The sequence below is a fragment of the Octopus sinensis genome, linkage group LG10, assembly GCF_006345805.1.
Source record: "Octopus sinensis linkage group LG10, ASM634580v1, whole genome shotgun sequence".
In the NCBI taxonomy this organism is placed as follows: Eukaryota; Metazoa; Mollusca; class Cephalopoda; order Octopoda; family Octopodidae; genus Octopus; species Octopus sinensis.
In genome coordinates this window covers 60786474-60798114 of record NC_043006.1, presented here as the reverse complement: position 1 = coordinate 60798114, position 11641 = coordinate 60786474, and the positions used below count along the sequence as shown (strand labels likewise).

Here is an 11641-nt window from a genome sequence, read left to right as displayed (position 1 = left end):
AATTTCTGGTGACTTTCTTCATCTATTTGATTTTCATCTGTCTTAGTGTTTATGGTTGGCGCAAAGAGTAGTTCACTTTACTTATCAGTTATATTGACTCTTTCTATCAATACTGGGTTTTCATCTGATCTGGGCTGGTCTATAATTATTTTCTGTGTAGTATTTTCTTTAACTGTAGCTTCGTTTCTTTTATCTCTTACTGTTTGTTTAATTTGGTCAATCTCTAATTCAGTTAGTAATTTCTTTTCATAATGTTTCTTCTGACGTTGGCAAGTTTATCACTGTTTATGTAGGGTCTTACTTGAAGTTGTTTCTGTTTCCAGTTTCAGTACGTTTGTACAATATTAGATTTATTTGTGAGGGTTGGAACATTAGGTTGAACAACTGATCTCTCCTCAGTCACTTTAAACACACCCTTCTCTACCCAAAGTGTTCGCCTTCTTTTAGGTTCACTTTCTAAGTAGCATCGCTATCATGTTTTCTTCGCTGGTCCACTTATTCATCCTTGCGCTATTATCTTGTTTGTTCGAACATTGAAAACTAGTGTTCTTAGAATAAAAAGAATTTTTACATTTTCGAATACTCAGGGAGAAAAGGATATGTCTTTACAGAAGTTGTAGATATTAAAGTTTTTAAAGCTGATCGCTTGTATGTTTCAAAACTTTAGATATGTAAGTTTCTTAACTTATTTTGAGAGAAATTTTAAATATTCACAGGAAATTGTAGATATTCCAGTCTTTAAGAGTTCTTTTTCAGTTGTCCTGCTGGGTTGTATTAGTGTTTCTGTCTCTTCGGCTGTTATCTGGTCAGAGCAACAAAGAACACGTCCAGCCGCTGTCAAGGCTGGGGATTATAATTATTATTATTATTATTATTATTATTATTATTATTATTATTATTATTATTATTATTATCATTACTATTATTTTTATACCGCTGCTTGTTTTGATTTTAAAATTGAAAAGCTCACCCTTGTTTGTAAAGACATTTGGGACCTGGATTTGTACCCTAGAGTTATGGATTTTTCACAACTTAATAACCTTTTACTGTAATTAGTAAATAAATTTATAAACCCCAGGAAACTAACATTTATTTTGCTTTATTTCAAAAAACGTTACCTCCAACTTAAGAAACCGATTACCACTTTTGACCCAAATAATGCTAAATTCTAGTGCGGTTTATAACGCCTGCACAAGTTTTTTTATCAAACTTTGTGTGCTGACTCAATGCAATGCAGAAATCTCAGCTTTCTAGTTGAAGTAGTTTCGGAGTTATGGGCTTTTAAAACTATAATCACTAGGTGGCACTAAATTCACACTTCAGTATTTCCTCCGCCTAAATCCTTGCAAACGCAAGAGAGATGTGGAATAAAAGTGTATTTATACATCTTTACGATTAGTGAAATTGCTCTGTGTAAGACAGAGGCCGCTACAAGCATTCGATAACATACAAAATTTAAAACAATACATATTTTTAACTTTATAAGTGTAATTCCAATTTTAAATAACTATATAAGAAAAAGGGTGCTGAATGTTATCAAATTTTTAGACACAATAAAAAATTAATATATTTTGTTAGATGAGATAAATCGAAGCTAAAGTTTCTCCTTTTTACAAACATCATAAAGATCTTGAAATCACTTGACTGCCTGTTCTGCACTCTGATTTGTTCTGGAAGGTTCCAGTTTTGATGGTTCTCTACTCCAAAATTTTTTTTAAAAAGTTTAATGCCATTTTTACGAACTTGCAGGCTACCACATAACTTCTGATAATCGCGTGCATTGGACATTTGATCAGTAAAGTAAAACTCTGCCCAGCTGTAAGAGATGAATCGACGTACATTGAGAAGCAAAACTTTTTTCTCTAGTAGAAGAATAAATGCCAAAAGAGCTAGTATTGCTCAAGAATTATTCCTTCTTGCATTAATTAAGTTGGATATTTTTTGAAAATTTACAGTAGGAAATTTTCCGGTTTCTTCAAAGAAACGAAAAACTATGGTCAAATGAAAAAGAAATTTCATGTCATCTTGCCATTCTGCTGATTCAGTAATCATTTCTTCACCATTATTTAAATTAGCATTGAGTTTCTCGTAATTACTTAGAAGCTCTGGGATGAATGTATATTCAATATTGGGAGATGTCTTATTTTGTTATCCATTACAACACGAAAAACTCTATTAAGAATATGATGCTGACAGTCAATAAATTGCGGTTCTTTCAACACTTTTGAGCAAAAAGCCTTGGCAACTGAATGATAATGGCATTTCTTTTCCAAGTGTTCACACTCGTTGAATCAATGGCAATCATCTTTACTTAGTTCCATAAGTTGTATTCATCTAAAAGAGCTGTTATGCTTTTACCAACAGTATCGGTTTTTCCCTTTGGTAATTTGAGTGCTACTAACTTAAGTTCTCTTTGTTCATTCGTTAAACATAGCACTTGGTATTCTTGGTCATCAATACGTTTACCATCAAAATTCAATGATCGGTTTTCTAAACGTACTGTTTTCTTCATTTTCTTTTTTAGTTTAACGGATTCTTTGATAGCCAATACTAGATTGGGAAGGAGTCTCGATATTGATTCCATTTTCAGATATTTGTCGACAAACCGTTGCTGCTTTTTGAGTTGATAGCTTGGAAGATATTACTAACTTGTTTGCAGTTTCAGTTTTGCTATACTTCCTCCTTGTTTGTGTGGATTCTTCATCTGATTTTTCGAATTGACACTAAGAAAACTTTTCTTCTTTTCCATGGATGGATACTTTTGGAACTGGCTGCCTTTCATGTTCCATACCCAACCTGTCCCTTCCTTTCAATTTGAAGATAATATACCCTATCTTCACAGCACAGCCATTCACCGTTTTCCCTTTTAATGGAAAACGGTGAATTCCTTTTAATGAATCGTATTTTCCTAGTTTCACACATTTATCGTAGGTATTCAGCAATTTTCTACTTTTGCTTGTACTCTTTGAATTGATAAATATGGCAAATTTGATTTCTTCTGCCATAAAAAAGTTACTTCTTTCGAAATTTCCATTGTTCTTTCTTTTCTTCCCTAAGGAACGGGTAGCGACCGACAATTTGAAGTTTCATTGGTATCCTGCAGTTACTTTCCAAAGAATGCTCTTCTAGAGGAACAGGTCTTCTTTTCCTATGTGAGTCTTGAAATTGGATGAGATTCTTCGTCCAGATTTTCTTTGTTTCTTTGAATGATATAGGCACTTCTCTTATGAGACAGTATTTTAGATACTCTAGTTTGATAGGCCTACTATTCTGAAAAAAAAAAGTTTATTCAGTGTTTTTAGCGTCCCAGAAATAAAAAGGAGAGGAAGAGGATATTACCTAAAGTAGGGCCTAAGTTGGAACAAATTAATAAATCTATAACTCCTAAACTACTTAAACTTGAAAGCTGGGATTTGAGATATACTGTTTCTGCAATACATTAAGTCAGTGCACCATGTTTGGTAAAAACTTCAGCAGGCATCATGAAGCATGATATGGATCAAAAGTGGTGTTAGATTCCTTCAGCTGGGGTGAGGTTTTTGTTTTTAAAGACTTATAATAAAGGTTATTTACCCTAATTATATGAAATTGCTCATCGACTTTTGATACAGGAAATTGTTTATCCCTGCAAAATCAAAAAGTCATAACTCTATTGTATCCTAAGCAAATTTCTTTTCTGGGCCACTGGCCCAAACGCAGGTGAAGAAAGTGTATGGAAAGATAAAGGTTCGAGTGAGATCTGTGTCTGTGTATGTGAAAGAAGTAACACTAAACATATAATGCAATGAAAATTTGACGAATGCAATTTACACCATTAGAATTATAACCTTTATGATTTAGCAAGCGTTTTTTGTGTACGATGGTGTAAAAATCGACTGAACGAAACCGTGACGCGGATTGGTATTACTGTTTAACTGAGACAATATTGAGAATATAATGTCTCTATACACTTCTAACTGAAATTTGTATTGAGCATATTTTAAGTATCTGTCTATAAAAATAGACTCACACATACATATGGTCATGCACACAAGCACACACACGCACACACAGATATGTTCGTGCGTGTGTTTAGAAAAGGAGAGAAAGTCAGATGATAGATAATAGCAATATACAGAAAGGAAAATATGTTAATTTACACAATGGGTGTAAGTGGTGCAAGAACGTACATAGAAATACGCAAAACGCGAGATGTTTAATCGATCGTAACGATTGCTGAAGCAGACGTACTTCTACAGATATCAATACTGTCATATAAACATGTGTGTGGATTTCTTATACAGAAAAAAATGTCAGAAAGAAATGGTGTCTTAATCAGCTCACATTGACCGAACAAGTATAGAGGAACATACATATACACAAACAAAATCACACACATGTATAGATACATACAGCTAAAATGGGAAACAGTTCTGTTTGCAATGTACAATTTTCGAGCTTTCCTCAAGTGCTCACAATAAAAGAGCAATGAAGAAGTGCCACTTGTCTTTCGTTCTTGACTCACAATATTGAATAGATTCACTGAAGGTCAACCAAAAGGTTAAACTTGTATTTATTGTGTCGACGATAAAAACAGTAGATAGAGATTGACCTACCGCAAGCAAAGTGAAAGGCGGATGGAGATGTAGAAAAAATATGAAACGTAGATAGCAAAACAAGGTAAAATACAGAATTAGAAAATAGAAAGGAAGAGACTATGAGAGAAGAATAGGGGAATAACGAAATTTAATATATTCGTAATACTGGAATGCAGGTCGAACAGACGAACACACACACGATTACATACATATAAATATATATATATATATATACCCACATGCATTATATATATATATATATATACCCACATGCATTATATATATATGTATATATATATATAATATATATATATATATATATATATATTATATATATATATATATACATACATATACATATACATATACATATATATGTGTAAATGCATGTTTGGTTATATGTAGCTATAGTCGCCCTCGATCATGACTGAGGGTGCAGGTACTCATGTGTGGCATGCGCAAGACAGTTTGAGAAGGCACCCAGTTTCTCATGCTGGTCTAATTCCTCTACACCAACCGTGTTTCTGAATCGGCAAGACTGCTGAATTGGACCGAGAGAGTCTAGTACCAATTTTGTCACATCTGCTGCTCTCAAAACGTAAAGAAGTGAAACATAAAAAGGAAAAGAGCTTCCTAAATCGCCAAGAATTCAGTCAATCTACTACCCTAGACTGATACTTTTTGTCCATCCCAAGACAATGAAATGGTCAATCTGCCTTGGTCATGTTCGAAATCCTTGCTCAGAAAACTGGAACAAATACCAAAAGGCATTCAATAAAACGTTCTACTTACTTACCAGTATATTACTCCTAAAAATACCAAAAGCTATTAACACTTTAAATCTTTCTGAATAATACTAAGAATTGATATTTCTCAATGGAAAGTATAATACATTCCTCTCTGACTCTCTGTCAATCCTACCAACAATAAAACATTTAGAAGAGTAAACTTAGATGAAATTTTATCTACTTTAAGACTATGTGCATGTTAGAGAAATACCCTTTATTTGTTGCAGGTTATGCCTCTATCACGAACACTGCAAAGGAGATGTTAAATATGGAGGAGATGTGTAACATGGAGGAGATGTGTAACATGGAGGAGATGTTAAAGATGGAGGCTTTACATTATTGTATTCAAAAATTTAGTTCGATTATTAAAATCCAGAAAACTGCATGTCCTATATCGAGCCATGCGACACAACTTCATCACGCTATCACTAAAAGGCAGAACCAGTTGGAGAAAGCCTCTTACCTATCTGGGTAGTGCATTCAGTATCGATGTTAGATTTCATGGCAAACTAGGTCGCAGGATGAGGAATGTTAGATTGGCATTTGGAAGGGTTAGGGAACAACTGCGAAACAAGAAAGTTGCTGTGAAATGAAGATCAATATATAATGCCTCAATCAATTGCACAGATCGAAATCGCGTACTTTACACTATACCATATCAAGGTGGCGGGGTAATACATCTACCTTCATTCATAATAAACACCAAATACGACAGTACACAAACATCACTGAGCAAGCGAAAGTCATAAAAACTACGATTCTACAGAAAACCAACCTCTGTATTATGAAAGAGAAAAGTATCTTGAGGCCTTCGCAGGCTAGGGCAAGTTCTGTGAAGGGAGAAAGTACGGTCACCGAAACAAAGAGCGTACTCACACTGTTGAGACGTCCGTAAAATCAGGTTAAAACCTACTTGAGATACACGGATATGGTAAACACACTGTGAAGAGATTAAACGTTGTTTACTACAACTGAGCAACTGCGACGTATGACAGAAACCTACGAAGCAGTATGACCTACCTTCGCTATTACATATTGTAACTATATATATACGGAAAGTGATCGTCTATGCCGACGCACACTATATTATACACATTATAGATAAACATATGCAGTAAAAAAACTATTTTGGCTCAGCCTGAAACCGTCTGTATACATCTATAGAAAAAATCGATATTCGTTCTGCTAATTAAACAAAAAGGAGCTACAGTTCATAGAGTGTGTAATATAGCTTTCAAGCGTTCATAACGAAAATCATTCAAACTTTATGAAAGTTTGTCCTTACATTATATGTGGAGACTTTTTAACAGCACGGTATTTCGCCTTCCAGCTATCTGTTTTGTATATAAGTGGTTTGCTCTGAAAGATGTTTAATGTGGGGTGATTACTGTCAATGTTTCATTAAGTATTTTGTCTATGAATAATTAACTCTAAAGATGTGCTAGCGAACTTATCGACGCAGAAGTGCCTCTTTTGTAGCCTCTTATCTCGTATGAAGACATTTTAAACGTCATAATCTTATAGCAGGCTGATATATCATCTTCATCATTTTCCAAATGCGTTAATATTTCAAACTAAACAGCTAATCCATTGTCTAGAAATAGTACCCAAAACCGTCATTACTTTACACTCTAGCTTTTTTACGAATAGAAATTAAATTCCTGACACGCCATGGCTGAGCCAAACTAGAAAATGGGTGAGAGATGGCTTAAACGTATTTGTTATTTAGTTTGCTGGATGGTGCTGACTTGGTTAAATACAAAAATCAATAACAGCTACATATAATAATCTGTCCGGCTGTGGTGAAGAAAATATCTCAGGTCCTGCTTTCTTTTTCATCTTCTTGTCGATTATTCTCAAAATGTAGAAAATGCTACTCTTGCTTCAACCATTTCTCTTATTTTCATATTGCATAGATAAGTTTTATTATGTTGCGTCTAAACAGCAGTGGTATGTGATTATATCAACGCAAATATATTTAATTTTTTTACAACCCTGATGAAATCAATGTAAGGTGCATATGAAGATGCTACGGTAGTATCTCTTGTAAATTCTCGAGGTGAAATTTCCTAAAAGATGTAGAAAGTTTTTCATCAAATTCCACATTGTCCTTTAACCACTCTACGGAATGTACATAAGAAAAACATTTTCAATCTTAACTCATACAAAGTGTTTTAAGAACAGTGAAATTCCCAACTTGCACAATTTGTGCAGCTATATATTCGCAAACATCATCTTAATTTCCAAGGTTATCAATGTAAAAGATCCTCTGCTCATATTTTACACATAATCTAACATTTATTGAAAATATAATGAGTATTTCCACATGTTTGAATCCATTCGCAGAATTTAAAATTTAATTGCACACGCAAATCTCTATAATATATTTGTGAAGGTATTAACGATCTTAGATCTTTAATTCGCCATTTCGTAGATTCCCAATTCAACTTGGTATCAGCTAATGATATGCAGTATCATCGATTTCGGCCAGTATAATGACTTTTGTAGTATTCTCCACAGAAAATCGCAGATATGACGACCAATTAAAGCTAGCGATTTATAGAGATGCTGAATATCATATTGGCCGTCACATATCTTCAAACACATTTAAATGTTTGTAGTGATGAATGTAACTGATAACAAGAAAAACAAAAAGTATCAAACCATTTCATCATTTTTAAGTGGTAAACATCACCAACACAAATTAAAACCCCATATGCATCGGAATTTCCCGAAGATTGACTTTCTCTGCAACACTATAGCTAAAAGTAGCTACCTAGAAGTCGTTTACTAGATCAAAAGTGCATTTGAAATTTATACTAAATATATGTTTCTGATTTATGTTTTCTACAAACGGTAATATTTTCGAAAACTCCATCCCTAATTTGAGTACTAGCATCCCCACTTTACTCTTAAAACCATTTTGACAAGGTTGCCTCTTCGTATACTGCTCTGCAAAACAGAGGCTTCATGAAGACAATCTTTTATTACCCTCCCATATGAAAATATCTATAACTCGGCCCAGGAAAATTATCTGCTTCGTATTTTCTTTTGGTAATCAACAAAGCTGATGTAGTTAAACAAAATGCTGGCCTATCTTTCGACCTCAACGTAAAGGTATTACAGCAAGATGACGTGAAGATCAACTATGCCTGCGTTCCTAATGTAAACTCCATAAAAACAGTCAAAGTATGTCTGTTGTAGTATCAAGATGTTCATTTACAAAGAAATATGAAAAATGAATACACTTTAGATCAAAGAACATCAATTCACTTGAAGTGAAAACAATATGAAGCAAACTCGATTTAAGCAAAAATTCTGACTATTTGTCTTCTTTAAAATATTCGAACAAATGAACAGCCACACTGGCAGATATTACATTGTCTTTGAAGTAAAAGTAGTTGCAATATGGCGGCACATATAAAACATTCAACAAGAAAAGTTCTATTTAATCGTATCCGCACACTGGAACATAGATTGCCAACATATTACTCTAAAAATACCAAAAGTTATTAACACTTTAAATCTTTCTGAATAGTACTAAGAATTGATATTTGTCAATGGAAACTATAATACATTTCTCTCTGACTCTCTGTCAATCCTACCAACAATAATACATTTACAAGAGTAAAATTAAATGAAATTTTATCTACTTCAAGACTATATGCATGTTAGAGAAACAATGCCATTTATAACACTGTTTACGAAATATATGTTTAAGGGTAATATTAATCTTTTATGGTCATTAGGAGAAATTAGTTTACCTTAATGTTATAATGCCACAGAAATTTTACTGTCAGCTCTCTTTCGAAATTTCGCTAAACTGCCATCTTGTACAATTTTGCTTCTTGTTGACGGGTGGGGAAAATAAAACAATCAGAAGCCCGGCGTAGAGCCTACTTTTTGCATGAAGCCATTGGTAACTTGTGTATGATAAATCACATTATACGCATTATAACCATGCACGTATATATACATACACATATGCATGTACCCGTGTGTACGTATGTATGCATTGCGTCTATGCATGCTTGTATGTATGTATGTATGCATGCATGCATGCATGTATGTATGTATGTATGCGAAGGAATGCGTGTATTTGAATGTAAAGACATAAGTCCTTATATAACCATCATCTTGTTTACAGAAATAACGGCTTTTTAAAAAAATGATTTTAAAGCTAGTTACATGCATTTATATAGAACTATGCACAAATATTTCATACATACACTAACACTTGAATGGAATAAATATATCATATAATATTATATTGTATTATATAGTAAAATCATAAAGCATAGAAAACAATTTCCGTTAAAGATATCTAGTCTGTGGTGTATGGGTATAAATGTACATATAATATAATTCCATAACTTTGAGTAGAAAGTTACTAACATTGAAGTAATTCTTCCATATGCAAGCTGCCACCTCTAAACGGAAACACATCCCTTTCAAAGCACAGCATCAATCATTAACAATACAATAAAACATCAGCGAAAAATACAATAACAACAAATATAGGCACGGAAATCTATTGATATATGTCTTTTGGCTTTCTTCAAAAAATGTCAAAATAATAATACCCGTATCTCTTACATTTCATACCAAATATTTGTCTGGACTGTTTTTCTTCATTTTCAATAATGCCATCACCTGGAACCATTCAGAATCTCGCAAAACTTAAAAGAATTTGATAGCGATCTAGTCAAACACTTTCAAAGGAAATATCAATATTCAGTTCGTTTTATACTTCACAATTGAAAATAAAGGTAATACATACAATTTAAGAGAGAAAAAAACTAGAGTACGACCAACTAAAAAGAATAGTAATACATCTATACAGTTATCTTCGCTTTATAAAAGACTGTCGGATGTTAAATAGTATAGACTTGCTTTAAGATCGGATGCCATAGAAGCTTATATATAATAACATAAATTTGAGGCATTCCTTTTATTCTTTCCATAAAGCTGAAGTGAGTAACTATATTTTTCTAAATCAAAAACATGAAAATCATATATTTTAAAAATCTAAAATAAATGTTAATTATGTTTATCTTATTACATGCTGTGATGAATTGGCAGAAAGATATCGCGATACTACCGATAATACCCGAAAGTATGTTGAAAAAAAAAGCTATATGTAGATAGGTTCTTCTCCACATCGCACAATCTATCTGCATTTATTTTCTCCCACAAATTGTAAGATAATCATACTTATAGCGTTATCAGCAACAATATAATAAATTCCACTGGATATGTAGTTTCACTTACAGAACATTACTTCATATTTCACTATTAGTCATATAGTCTTTATAAAATTTCATGTTCTTTTTGAGCAAATCAAATCGACTATTGGGTGCGCGTGTGTTTTTTATGTTTTATCTCATTTAAATTTTAATTTCTGGACTTTTTATAGATTTCAAATATTATGTCATGTCTAAAAGTGAACTGGATAATAGGCCTTCGAATAGATGTTAATAACACTATTCAAGGCTTGAAACAAAAGATAATCATATATAAAGCTTGTACCTTCGTAATGTATTAATAGTAAAAATGCAAAATATGTGCTTAAACACCCACATATAAATTGTATAGTCATGTATATGGTATGTAGAATATTGATGAGAAGAATCCTTCATGTTCCAATCCTCTATTATCTGTGATTCCAGACGACCTAGTGTCATAGTAAGAATTGCAACTGGGAGCAGTAGTACCGAACTCTTTAATTCACCAAACAACTGGCCAAATACATCAGAAAATAATAACATATCTATTCTCTTAATACAGTAAGGCAGATGCTAACGTGAATATACGGTCAATGTTGCTCTTCGTCATTGGAAAACGAAAAGTTAAGTACGTTAGAATCTGTACCAATTGCATGATCTCTGCTCCAGCTTTGCCACAACAATCATGCTGGTCCTAGTAAAAGCGTAAAAGAGATTCTTATATGGATTGCATAGTTTCAAGAATATAGGCCAGTTTCCACGGGGGTTTGAACGATTACACTAGTTAGGGGTTAGTATACTCCATTGAATACCGTACATGACACTTAACTGACGTTATTTTATGGACCCTCAAAGGAAAAACGGTATAGATAACCGCGGCAAGATTTGGACTCAGAATTTAATGAAATTTTGAAAAGCAATTTTTTGACGCTCTAACGATTCAAATAAACGAAATATTAATTAGGAATATAAACATTTAAGGAAATATTGAAAAAAAACTCCAGATATTTTGGAAATGGAATCTGAAATTTGCATTGCACCAGTTAACATT

The 11641-nt window shown here is 33.1% G+C and overlaps 1 long non-coding RNA gene across 1 annotated transcript in view; it reads right to left on the bottom strand.

Moving 5' to 3' along the window:
• LOC118765144 overlaps positions 1-11191 on the bottom strand; it is a 15377-nt gene extending 4186 nt beyond the window's left edge. The window contains exons 1-2 of the long non-coding RNA XR_005001005.1: positions 11179-11191; positions 3951-3956 (exon numbers count right to left, since the gene is read on the bottom strand). This is a non-coding gene — a long non-coding RNA (uncharacterized LOC118765144). The remainder of the gene's footprint in view (positions 1-3950; positions 3957-11178) is intronic.
• Between the last annotated feature and the right edge of the window lie 450 nt (positions 11192-11641).